Source organism: Hylobates moloch, unplaced genomic scaffold (assembly GCF_009828535.3).
Source record: "Hylobates moloch isolate HMO894 unplaced genomic scaffold, HMol_V3 SCAFFOLD_1, whole genome shotgun sequence".
Classification (NCBI taxonomy): domain Eukaryota; kingdom Metazoa; phylum Chordata; class Mammalia; order Primates; family Hylobatidae; genus Hylobates; species Hylobates moloch.
This window is the reverse complement of record NW_026652276.1, coordinates 125,409,303-125,423,122: the sequence shown is the minus strand read 5'-3', so window position 1 is coordinate 125,423,122 and position 13,820 is coordinate 125,409,303. Positions and strand designations below refer to the sequence as shown.

General features: G+C 42.2%; 1 protein-coding gene across 5 annotated transcripts in view; it reads right to left on the bottom strand.

The window, feature by feature from the left end:
- Nucleotides 1–13,579, bottom strand: part of LOC116812506 (cytochrome c oxidase assembly factor 1 homolog) — a 94,896-nt gene extending 81,317 nt beyond the window's left edge. For 2 of the 5 annotated variants that reach the window (XM_032758247.2, XM_032758246.2), the window contains exon 1: nt 13,323–13,417. The gene's annotated coding sequence lies outside the window, so the exon portion shown is untranslated. Of the gene's footprint in view, nt 1–13,322; nt 13,418–13,497 lie in introns of those variants that run through there. The other 3 variants (XM_032758249.2, XM_058445426.1, XM_058445430.1) reach the window with 2 other exon arrangements.
- Nucleotides 13,580–13,820: the final 241 nt, after the last annotated feature.

The window sequence follows — 13,820 nt, the reverse complement described above, 5'->3', positions numbered from 1 at the left end:
TTATCAACAGCATGAAAACGGACTAATAAACTGGTACCAGGAGTGGGGTGTTATTGAAAAGATACCCAAAGATGTGGAAGTGACTTTGGAAGTGGGTAACAAGCAGAGGCTGGAAGAGTTTGGAGGGCTCAAAAGAAGACAGGAAAATGTGGGAAGGTTTGGAACTTCCTAGAGACTTGTTGAATGGATTTGACAAAAATGCTCATGGTGATATGAAGAGTAAGGTTCCAAGCTGAGGTGGTCTCAGATGGAGATGAGGAACTTGTTGGGAACTGGAGCAAAGGTGACTCTTCTTATGTTTTAGCAAGAGACTGGCAGCATTTTGCCCCACCCTAGAGATTTGTGGAACTTAGAACTTGAGAGAGATGATTTTTAGGGTATCTGGCAGAAGAAATTTCTAAGCAGCAAAGCACTCAAAAGGTAACTTGGGTGCTGTTAAAAGCATTCCATTTTAAAAGGGAAACAGGGCATAAAAGTTCAGAAAATTTGCAGCCTGACAATGTGATAGGAAAGAAAAGCCCATTTTATGAGGAGAAATTCAAGCCGGCTGCAGAAATTTGCAAAAGTAGCAAGGAGCCCAACGTTAATCGCCAACACCATGGGGAAAATGTATCCAGGCCATGTCAGAGACTTTCATGGCAGCCCCTCCCATCACAGGACCAGACGCCCAGGAGGAAAAAGTGGTTTTGTGGTCCAGGCCCAAGGTCCCCATGCTGTGTGCAGCCTAGGAACTTGGTGCCCTGTGTCCCAGCTGCTCCAGCTGTGGCTGAAAGGGGCCAATGTAGAGCTTGGGCTGTGGCTTCAGAGAGCGGAAGCCCCAACTTTGGCAGCTTCCACATGGTGGTGAGTCTACAGGCACACAAAAGCTAAGAACTGAGGTTTGGGAACCTCCGCCTAGATTTCAGAAGATGTATGGAAATGTATGGATGCCCAGGCAAAAGTCTGCTGCAGGGGCAGGGCCCTCATGGAGAACCTCTGCTAGGGCGGTGCAGAAGGAAAATGTGGGGTTGGAGCCCCCACACAGAGACCCTGCTGGGGCACCACCTAGTGAAGCTGTGAGAAGAGGGCCACCATCCTCCAGACCCCAGAATGGTAGATCCACTGACAGCTTGCACCGTGCACCTGGAAAAGTCGCAGATACTCAATGCCAGCCTGTGAAAGCAGCCTGGAGGGGGGCTGTGCCCTGCAAAGCCACAGGGGTGGAGCTACCCAAGACTGTAGGCAGCTCCATCAGCATGACCCAGATGTGAGACCTGGAGTCAAAGGAGATCATTTTGGAGCTTTAAAATCTGACTGCCCCGCTGGATTTCAGACTTGCATGGGCCCTGAAACCCCTTTGTTTTGGCCAATTTCTCCCATTTGGAACGACTGTATTTACCCAATACCTGTAACCCCATTGTATCTAGGGAGTAATTAGGTTGCGTTTGATTTTACAGGCTTATAGGCAGAAGGGACTTGCCTTGTCTCAGATGAAACTTTGGACTGTGAACTTCTGGGTTAATGCTGAAATGAGTTCAGATTGTGGGGGACTGTTGGGAAGGCATGATTGGTTTTGAAATGTGAGGACATGAGATTTGGCAGGGGCCAGGGGAGGAACAATATGGTTTGGCTCTGTGTCCCTACTCAAATCTCATCTTGAATTGTACTCCTGTAATTCCCATGTGTTGTGGGAGGGACCCAATGGGAGATAATTGAATCATGGGGGCGGTTTCCCCCATACTTTTCTTGTGGTAGTGAATAAGTCTCACAAGATCTGATGGTTTTATCAAGGGTTTCCACTTTGTATCTTTCTCATTCTCTCTTTGCCTGCTGCCATCCATGTAAGACAGGACTTGCTCTTCCTTGCCTTCCACCATGACTGTGAGGATTCCCCAGCCACATGAAACAGTAAGTCCAGTTAAACCTCTTTCTTTTGTAAATTGCCCAGTCTCAGGTATGTCTTTATCAGCAGTGTGAAAACGAACTAATATACTACCATACAGAATAATATATTGTGTTGCCAACTTTAGGACTTATTTTGCTTTCAAATTTTTGATTTCCTGAAACACCACTAATAGCATTTATATGAAGTGGACTATGCATACAAATGTATTATTATTTATTTGTAAGAATAACTGTTAGCAGCAGATAGAGTACAAAAACACATTTATTTCTAAGATGGCAACAGCTATGAGACTGGCTGTTTAGATCACAAGCTTATCTCCTAGATGCTCTTGTCTCAACTCCCAGAGATGTACACCTTAAATTAAGGTTTTAGTCGGTGTCAGCATGTCCTGCTCTTGCTTTCCACTTGACATCAGTGGAGCTCTAAGAGCTAATCATATCTAATACTATTGACTACTGATCTTTAATTCTCAGGAAAATGATTCTGTTTTCCCAATTTGGAATTACCAGTAAACTTCCTCAGGGTTTGGGATTTAAAATAACACAAACTTCCTGAGAAATTCTGGGAGTGACTTCCCATATGGAAACACAACTTTATCCAGAGATCATCTGCTCTGAACCTCCAGAATCTGTCCCAAGGTGAACAGCATGCATTGGGAGAGTTGTTTCTTAGCAACATTTATCCAATCTTCCTTATTTCATGTCTTTTGCACCCCAATTTTCAGAGACACTTGGCTTTGCTACTTCTTGAGCTTTATGAGGATTTAGAGGATAAATCTGATTGGTTCATAGTTTCTCCCTCTGCCAACTCAGGATTCATAAGTCTTGGGTGTCAGTTAATTTCTACTCATTCTTAGGCTTTTCAGTACTCTACAATGTGTTGATATTGTCTATTTTCCATGTCCATTGGGTTTTTACTGCGGTTTTAATGGGGTTTCAACAGGGAGCAAGATTAGAAGTAGATTCAGTCTACCAGGAATCTACATTTTTTTTTGTTTTTGAGATGGAGTCTCACTCTGTCGCCCAGGCTGGAGTGCAGTGGCGCGATCTCAGCTCACTGCAAGCTCCACCTCCCAGGTTCAAGCAATTCTCCTGCCTCAGCTTCCCAAGTAGCTGGGATAACATGTGCCACCACACCCAGCCAATTTTTGTATTTTTAGTAGAGACGAGGTTTCACCATGTTGGCCAGGCTGGTCTTCAACTCCTGACCTCAAGTGATCTGCCCAGCTCAGCCTCCCAAAGTGCTGGGATTACAGGCGTGAGCCACCGCACCTGGCCAAGAAGAGCTTAATAAATAAAACTCTCTCCAACAGGAATGAACTGCCTTGGGAAACAAGAAACTCAAGCACAGACTGCACAACTATCACTTATTAGGGATGCCACTAATAGCATCTAAGCCCCACATGGATGTATAGTCCAACTGGTTGGTGAGGCAAGGCTGTCACACAGAAAAAACAAAGTTAATAAATAATGAAATTCTAGAGGAATGAAATTACAAAAATAAAGTCAAACTAAGCGACAGCTACCAAATATAAAGGATAATCCACAACTAACAGTATTACAGGTAATTACAGTCAAGTTCTAAATTTCCTTTTCTATTAGAACATAACTTTCCCCACACACAGAATCTGTACTCCGATGTGCATTTATCCCTAGATTCAATCTGAGGAGTTGAAAAGGGACAAAGGGATGGATGGCTTCCTGACTACTATGAAAATGTCTCCTGACCCACATATTTCAATATACTATTAAGCCTTTTTTTCATTACCTGAAATGTATGTTTGCTTACAAACAGGTTTCCTTGAATCTATTCTCCCCACCTCCTCCAATCAAGGAGCAAAGAGAACACCAGAGAAGCACAGTGAACAAGGGGAAACTGGCATGAGATGAGACTGTAACAGAAAGAAGAGAGGCCAGATCACAGAACAGGGAGGAGGGAGGAATGTTGTGGGTCAAGTTAAATATTTGAGGTTTATTCTAAGTAAAATAAAAAGTAAAAGGCCGGGCATGGTGGCTCACACCTGTAATCCCAGCACTTTGGAAGGCCAAGGTGGGCGGGTCACTTGAGGTCAGCAGTTCAAGATCAACCTGGCCAACATGGTGAAACCCCATCTCTACTAAAAATATAAAAATTAGCCAGGCATGGTGGTAGGCACCTGTAATCCCAGCTACTAGGAAGGCTGAGGCAGGAGAATTGCTTGAAACCGGGAGGCAAGAATGCAGTGAGCCAAGATCGCACCACTGCACTCCAGTCTGGGCAACAAAGCAAAACTCTGTCAAAAAAAAAAAAAACAGGAAAAAAAGAGTTTCAGTGCTCAATATAATTTTGTGTTTTTACTGTAGGAAGCAGTAATGTTGCATCCCTGCCTTTCCTCTTTATTAAGGGTTTTATCTAAGTATGAAGGACTAGAAAGGATAAAATCAACATGGTCCCTTTTCTTTTTGTTTTGTTTTCAGAAACTTACAAACTTTCTAACAAACTTGTTTAGGAATAAAAATATGGGGAGTGACATGATCAGATTTTACATTTTTTAAAAATGGCTGTTGTGTGAAAAATAGGGGTAATAATATATCCTGGCAGATCAATTAAGAAGCAGTATATCTAGGTGAAAGATCATTCTTCTGTGCAACGAGAGAGATAGAGATGAAGTGGCCATATTTGAAAATACTTAGGAGGTAGAATTTAAAGAACACTGAGAGGTCTTAAAGTGACCCTGGATATTACTCAGGAGCATCTGGATGAATGGCAGCCCCAGTCCCTAGGGAAGTATATACTGCCAGACATTAAGCTGCTGGAAGTATAATGAAAAAGAGAATCCATTTTTTGGATGGGTTAGCTTTGAAAACCTATGAGTCACCTAAGTGCAAATGTCTCACAAGCTTCCTCTTCATCATTTCTCACTGAACATCTCCATTAAGGCTTCACAATCAGGATGCTGGCAATTAGAACCTGTATCTTTCTTCCATGGCTGCTCCATTTACCGATCAATGCCACCAACTACCAGAGATGTTATAAAGGGATTCCTACATGTCATAGAGAAGGCTGAAACATAAAACATCTGAAGTCGCACTGATAAGACTCCATAACTCACAGATTCATCCACAACACTGGACTTATCCCTGCAACAAAGGTTAACCCTGAGGAAAGAGTTAATTCATAATTCTGCAAACACATACAAATGTATTAAGGAATACTTTTATCCATAGACTGCTTTACTAGTAACATTACAAGAATAAGATGAATTTTGAAATAGACTTTAAAAAGTAATTTCATTAGTTAAATGTCAGTTCTTAATTAACCATCTTGATTTTCTGATGTATAAAATGTACAGCAATTATCATCCAGCTGACAAAAAGCCACAATCTTTATTAGTAAGTCCTATTGTATAGCACAACACTGCCACCTGTTGGAAGACATTACTAGCCAAATGTTTTTATACCTAAACACTAAATGCATGAGAAAGTTTATGAATTTCTGAAAAAAAATGAAGAGACTATGTTGACTTTATCCTTTCTAGCCCATCATGCTTAGATTAAATCCCTAATAAAGAGGAAAAGCAAGGATGCAATGTAACTGCTTCCCACAATAAAAACACAAAATGGCATTTACTTGTTGGTTTTGGTTACTTGGATAAGGGGAATATTTAACCATGAAGAGATAGCACTAGGGAGTTTTTGAGGTGAGGCAACTATTCTGCATCCTGACTACGGTGTTAGTTATACAAATCAGTACATGGGCTAAAATTTATAAAATAAAAAGTTTATTTTACTGTATGGTAATTTAAAAAAAAAACAAGGTAAGAGAATACAAATACTCAGAACCAAGGGAAAAATCATAAGTTATAATGTGAAAGTATTCACATAAATTTCAAAGTTTTGCTACTTATAGCTCCAAGGCTTGAGGCCCAAAAAACATTAGAAAGATTCTAATGTAATACCGCATGCTGACATGACATACTTAAATATGATGTAGCAGTGTTTCTAAAGACTACCATTGCACACCAGAAGTCAATCTTTGCCCCTAGCATAGAACATTCAATGAGAGGAACAATCTATAACCAAAAGTTAGGAACATTCACCTTTGATTCCAGTAACTTTTTTTTTTGAGACAGAGTCTCACTGTCACTCAGGCTTGAGTGCAGTGGCACCTCTGCAACTCACTGCAGCCTTGACCTCCCAGACTCAGGTGATCTTCCCACCTCAGCCTCCTGAGCAGCTGGGACCAAAGGTGTGCACCACCATGCCCAGCTAGTTCTTTTGTATTTTTGGTAGAGAGATGGGGTTTCGCCATTTTGCCCAAGCTGGTCTCAAACTCCTGGACTCAAGTGATCTGCCCACCTTGGCCTCCCAAAGTGCTGGGATTACAGGCATGAGCCATCACACCTGGCTAGGAAATGCTTTTCCCTACGACAAAACGAGAGTCTCGTTCTGTCGCCCAGGCTAGAGTGCAATGGCACAATCTCAGCTCCCTGCAACCTCTGCCTCCCAGTTTCAAGCGATTCTTGTGCCTCGTGCCTCAGCCCATGAGTAGCTAGGACTACAGGCACATGCCATCACGCCCAGCTAATTTTTGTATTTTTAGTAGAGACAGGGTTTCACCATGTTGGCCAGGCTGGTCTGGAACTCCTGACCTCAAGTGATCCGACTGCCTTGGCCTCCCAAAGTGCTGGGATTACAGGCATGAGCCACCACGCCCAGCTAGTACATTCTTTATGTGATCGTGTTTCATCTCCCTCAAAAAGCTGGTGCATAAACAGGGAAAGTTGGGTGCTTAGCATCTATGTAATCTTGGTATTTGCCAGATCACTTATGAACGCAAGTGACATCAAAGTTCCATGAGATCTGGAACATCTAAATCCATCTGGGGACCTTTCCAGTGCATTTGCAAATGCCAAATGTCATCAGGCACCAAGAGCCCACAAGATAACAGATCACCAGATCAGAGTCCAAATGACAGAGACCCAAACTAAGAGCAAAAGTCGCATTAAGACACCAGTTCCTCCCATCTCTCCTGATAATACACTTGCTGTTAATAAAATGATATGGGTTGTAACAGTAATAATGAAATATTAAACTGAGACCTTATGAAAGATGTTGCAATGGGAGGGAGAGGTTGGTAGAAAGGGTGTAACACATATAAATCCTCTACCCTTTATCCCTTAGGGCTGCCCTTAAGCCATCTTGTTCCCAGGATCTGGCAGCCACATGCAATCTTAGTTTTCTAAGTTTTGGTTGAGCCACACTGTTGTCTGTTTTTCTACATTTTCCCAGTGATCCCTGGGAGGTCACAGCTATTCAAATGGATTGCAGTACCCACAATAATTTGCAGTTCCAACAACAGGAGAATAGTTGAAAAAAGAATGATACAGTCGTAAAAGAAAATAATGTTGGTCATCTCCTAATCTTCAGCTAACTAATGACATGGTTGTCTTTGCACTGAGGGAGGTAAACTTGCCTGTCAGAAGCAGCAATAGTCACAGCACACCAGGGTAATTGCCAAAGCATCCAAATGGAGCAGTAGTATGATACCGGAATAATTCACAGACTTTTGGAACTATACAAGTTTGCAAACTCATCTCCATTTTAGAGTCTATCATGATGGGTAATTTCCCCAAAAAGACTAAAAATACAGAAAGCTTTAAGAAAAAAAAAAAAGGCCAGGCGAGGTGGCTCACGCCTGTAATCCTAGCACTTTGGGAGGCTGAGGCGGGCGGATTGCTTGAGTTCAGGAGTTTGAGCCCAGCCTGGGCAACATGGCAAAATCCCATCTCTACAAAAAATACAAAAATTAGACAGGCGTGGTGGCATGTGCCTGTAGTCCCAACTACTTGAGGGGCTAAAGCAGGAGGATCACTTGAGCCCATGAGGTCAAGGCTGCAGTGAGCCATGTTCATGGCACTGCACTCCAGCCTGGGTGACAAAGTGAGACCCTGTCTCAAAAAACAAAAAAAAAAAAACAAAAAATCTTGGATCATAGAGATGTTTACGATTTGGAAAACTATCCAAGATAAACCTTTTATTTAGTCTGAATTGCAATAATTTTTAAACTCAAAGATCTCCAAGTCCTAATACAAAAACACCTACACTCCTTCAAGTAGGAAATAGCCCTTTGGAAAGGTAAATGTGATACTCCATGCCTAAATTACACAATTCTTTTAAATCTCATCTTTTATGTAAATAACAAAAACACTAAAGCATACGGGCAGTTCCTCAAAAAAATCAAAAGAATTACCCTACAGTCCAGCAATTCCACTTCTGGGTACGTATATCTAAAAGAACTGAAAGCACAACCAGGTGCGGTGGTTCACACCTGTTATCCCAGCACTGAGGTGGGCGAATCCCTTGAGGTCATGAGTTCAAGACCAGCCTGGCCAACAGAGCAAAACCCTGTCTCTACTAAAAATATAAAAATTAGCCGGCGTGGTGGTGCACGCCTGTAGTCCCAGCTACTCGAGAGGCTGAGGCGGGAGAATCACTTAAACCAGGAGGCAGAGGTTGCAGCGAGCCAAGATCACACCACTGCACTCCAGCCTGGGAAACAGAACAAGACTCTATCTCAAAGAAAAAAAAAAGAATTGAAAGTAGGAACTCAGACATTTGTATACCAATGTTCACAGCAGCACTATTCACAATAGCCAAAAGATGGCAACAACCCAAATATCTATCGACTAATGAATGGATAAACAAAACGTGTTCTATGGAATACAATGTAATATTATTCAGTCTTTAAAAAGAAGAAAATTCTAACACATGCCACAATATGAATTAACCTTGAAGACATGCTAAATGAAATAAACCAGACTCAAAAGGACAAATATTTTATGATTCCACTTTTATGAGGACCCTAGAATAGCCATATTCATAGACAGAAAATATAATGGTAGTTGCCAGGGGCTGGCAAGAGGAAGGAACGGAGATTTATCATTTAATGGGTGCAGTGTGTGGAGATAAAAGTGTTCTGGATCGGGTGCAGTGGCTCATGCCTGTAATCCCAGCACTTTGGGAGGCTGAGGTGGGCAGATCACCTGAGGTCGAGAGTTCAAGACCAGCATGACCAACATGGAGAAACCCCATCTGTACTAAAAATACAAAATTAGCTAGGTGTGTTGGCGCATGCCTGTAATCCCAGCTACTCGGGAGGCTGAGGCAGGAGAATCACTTGATCCCAGGAGGTGGAGGCTGCAGTGAGCCGAGAATGTGCCACTGCACTCCAGCCAGGACAACATGAACGAAACTCTGTCTCAAAAAAAAAAAAAAGAAAAAGAAAAAAGTGTTCTGGACATAGATGGTGGTTATGGTTACACAACAATGTGAAAGTACTTAATGGCACTGAACTGTACCTTTACAAATAGTTAAAATGGCCAATTTTATGTTATGTATATTCTATCACAATTTTTAAAAAGAAAAGAAAAAACACTGAAACAAGAAACAGAGTTCTAACTGGAATCAAGCCATGGGGAAAGAATGAAATCTTGGCCATTATATGTAAACAGAGAGATGCAATTTTTTTCTAGAAGCTATTGTATATCACTTTCCTTAGATTCGCAAAATGCTCAGTTTCTAAAAATACTTTTACTACTGGCTGGGCGCAGTGGCTCATGCCTATAACCCCAGCACTTTGGGAGGCCGAGGCGGTGGATCACCTGAGGTCAGGAGTTCCAGACCAACCTAGCCAGCATGGTGAAACCCCGTCTCTACTATAAAACAAAAAAATTAGCTGGGCATGGTGGCAGCCACCTGTAATCCCAGCTACTCAGGAGGCTGGGGCAGGAGAATCACTTGAACCCGGGAGGCGGAGGTTGCAGTAAGCCGAGATCACACCATTGCACTCCAGCCTGGGTACCAAGAGCGAAACTCTGTCTCAAAAAATATATATTATATAGAATATATATTCTATATAATATAATAATAATTATAATAATATAATATATATTACTACTACCACTGCCTTTTAACCAATAAAATTTAAAAAAAATACAAAACAATGTTAATAGGATTTTATAAAACTACTTTTTCCAACATGCCCCAAACAATACAGAACACGATAGTTACACTCAACCTCTGCACACATTAAATCTTCAAATAAATGCCTGCTAGTATGAAACAAGTACCTACTATTTGGTGACCAACTGTCCAATATGGCTCTCACAAATCTAATGCAGCATATGAAACATGAACAAGAGGACAAAAGAATAACTTCTTGGAGTCTGTTTAAAATAGAGTTAAATGAATAAAGTTGAAGCAGATCACAGCACATTTTTCAAGGCAGACAGACAGGGAGGCACCAATGTCTGAAACAGTGAACACTCTTAGGCTAAGTATACCACCAGGGACTCAGATGTCACACTAACTGGGAACTACTATGTCAGTTTCTATAACTCCTGTAATTAAAGAACAATATCCTAAACTACTAGCCAGAAGGCTTTTAGAGGAAAAGTCCTGACTACACAAAAATGTAAAACAGTATAGTAAAAAATATAAAACAAAGTTAACTAGATTGAAAATATCTGCCACATATCTAACAGTCAATGGCTTAAATCCCTACACAAAGAACTCCTAAAAATCAATAAAGACAGACAAAACTCAATACGGAATGGCAAATTATAAAGTTTCCCCTTGCTTCCTTTTTCAAGTCTTAAAATGCTCCTCACAGGTTCTTTCACAGCATTTTTCCTGGGCCTGGCCTCCCACATAGTTGTTGGAAAACCATCACTCTCTGAACTACAGCCACACACCCATAAGGAGGTCTCCAGGGCTACAAAAAATTAATCTCATGTGCTTTTCATTTAAAAGAACCATAGCATAATCTAAAAGACTATCACATATCTGATAAATGACTTGTATCTAGAATATATAAAGAACTCTTGCAACTCAATTACAAAAAAGAACCTAATTTAAAAATGGGCAAAAAATCTGAGTAGACATTTCTCCAAAGAAGATATATAAATGTGCAATAAGCACTTGAAAAATGCTCAACATCATTAGCCATCAGGGAAATATGATTTGAAACCACAGTATTTTCAAAAAGTTCGATTTTTAATGGTCGCAACACAAAGATGAACGTTTGAGGTGGTGGACATACTAATTACCTGATTTGATCATTACACATTGTATAGATTTATCAAAATATCACTCTGTAGTCCCTAAATATGTACAATTATTACATGTCAACGAAAAAGAATGAAAACACAATGACACACACTTCACACCCACTGGAATGGCTAGAATCAGAAAGACAGATAATGACAAGTGTTGGCAAGGAGTGAGAAATCAAAACCCTAATACACTACTGTTAAGAATGTTAAAAAGATGCACACTGATGCTTTGGAAAACAGTCTGACCGTTTCTTAAAATGTTAAACAGAGCTACCATATGACCCAGCCATTTCACTCCTAGGCACATACGCAAGAGAAATGAAAACACGATGTCCACACAAAAACTTGTAGGTGAATGTTCACAGCAGCATTATACATAATAGCCAAAAGGTGGAAACAATCCAAACGTCCACTAACTAATGGAAAATAAATCGTGGTAATACCCATAAAATAAAAGATTAACCAGCAATAAAAAAAAAGAAGTACTGACACATGCTATTAAATACAACACAGATGAACATGAATGTTAAGTAAAAGAAGCCAGTTGAAAAAGACCACATGTTGTATGATTTCACTCACATGAATAATCCAGAACAGTCAAATATACAGTCAGTCAATTCATAGTTGCTTAGGGCTTAGAATGGGGAGTGGGGATGGGGAAGTCAGGTGAGCCTGCTGAATAAGTACAGGGTTTCTTTTTGGAGTGATGAAAATGTTCAATTGCTCCAATATGGCTCTCACAAACTGAATGCAGCATATTAAACATGAACAAAAGAATACAAGAATAACTTATTGGAGTCTGTCTGAAATAGAAAATTAAACCAACTAATGAAGGTGAAGAAGATTACAGCATATTTTATGATGATGGTTGTACAACTCTGTGAATGTATTAATTACTTTTAGGTTTTTTTTTCTTTTTTTTTTGAGATGGAGTCTAGCTCTGTCGCCCAGGCTGGAGTGCAGTGGCGCAATCTTGGCTCACTGCAAGCTCCGCCTCCCGGGTTCACACCATCCTCCTGCCTCAGCCTCCCGAGTAGCTGGGACTATAGGCTCCCGCCACCACGCCCGGCTAATCTGTTGTATTTTTAGTGGAGACGGGGTTTCACCGTGTTAGCCAGGATGGTCTCGATCTCCTGAACTCGTGATCCACCCGCCTCGGCCTCCCAAAGTGCTGGGATTACAGGCGTGAGCCACCGCTACGTTTTAAATGGTGAATTCTATGGTAGGTGAACTATGTGTCAGGAAGCTGTTTTATTTTTTTAAAGGACTGAAGACTGTTTTGTTTTCATTTTATCCCGTTTTTAAAACAGTGCCTAGCAATATTATGAATTCAATCGATTTTGGCTAAATGTTAGAACAAAAATTAAAACTTGAGTAAACCATATAAAACTTTGCTATATCTAAAGTTATTAAATTACTGTAGACTGGCATGGTGGGAGCATAATATGAGTATACCTGCAGGTGTGTTTTCCATGAAAGTAGCAAAGACTGAAAAATTCAGCAGAATCAAGACCCTGACGGCTCTCGAAGTTAGGCTAAGAAACGTGTATTATCCTGAAAGCAACGGGAAGGCCAGGAAAATTCTGAGGACAGAAATAACACAATCTGATATGCGTTTTAAACGTGCAAGTGTAAGCGAAGAGTTGCTACTTCTATCCAAAAGTGAGCCACCTTAGAAGTAAAGCAGTAACCCTCGGGGGAGAATGGGGAGGAATTAGGGGAAGACTGGAGAAACACGTTATCAAATTATCAGAATCGCCACAGATTTTTTAAAATTACACAGCATCCACCCCCAAACACACATACAGCCTGACAGGCACTGATATATACATAAATACATCCAATGTCCCCTACACAGAAAATCACTTTCGCAGTCAGCCCCTGTTGGAAGGGTTTTTCTGTTACTCAAGTGTGGCGGGGACAAAAAGTATTACAACCACTAAACCAGATAATTCTTTCCTACAATAATTTGGGCAGCGTAGTCCTCAGGGTGTTGAAATCTAGGACTACCAACAAAAGTGCCCAGTCTCAACTCTTCGAGAGGACCCCAACTCTTTACAGTGTGCTGTTGGGGATGGTCAGCAAAAACTGCAAGACAAGGAGGTCAAGGTTAGCTCGACACAGGGACAGCCTCCTAACTCCGAGCGGGCGGAGCCACTGCGGGTTACTAGGCGCCAAAGCAGCAGCGCGGGGAGGCCGCGACCCGGCGCCGGCGCGAACCTCCGCGAAGTGACCCGTGAGGGAACTCTCCAAGCAGCAGCGCATCCCGCGCGCGAAGGCGGCCGCCCGAATTGCGGGAACAAACGCTTAAGACGGAGACTCTTACCACCGCGGAAGACTAACCTGTGAGCAACACTAGCACCACGCTGCAGAGAGCATGACGAGTTCTTCCGGGCGTGGGAAAGCACAGGTAAACGCCCACCGTCCTGCGCACCAGCGGGGAGCAGTCGAGACTTCCGGCGTCTGCTGCTCCCAGGGCTAGAGCGTCGAAGCAGGACAACCGGGGGCTTCAGCTCACCTTGGATTGAAAATGCTAACACTGGTCCCCGGGCCGGCTGATCCAGGACTTAGGTCGCCGGGACGTGTGGCTTCTGCTTCTCAGACGCTCGGACTCGCGCCGGGAAGGGTTTCGCCTCCCCTGGTCTCCGCTTTTTTTTTTTTTCTGCGTCCGGTTATTGCAAATGCATTCAGTCCAGTAGCACTACCCCAGGAAATTTAAGCCACCGGCTCACGTTGCTCCTCACAGGTATGCGACGCTTCCGCTGGCCTCCACAGACACGAAGACCCGGGTCGTCTGACCCCCCACTCTAGCACTGAAATCCATGCCGTCCCGTTCAGCTG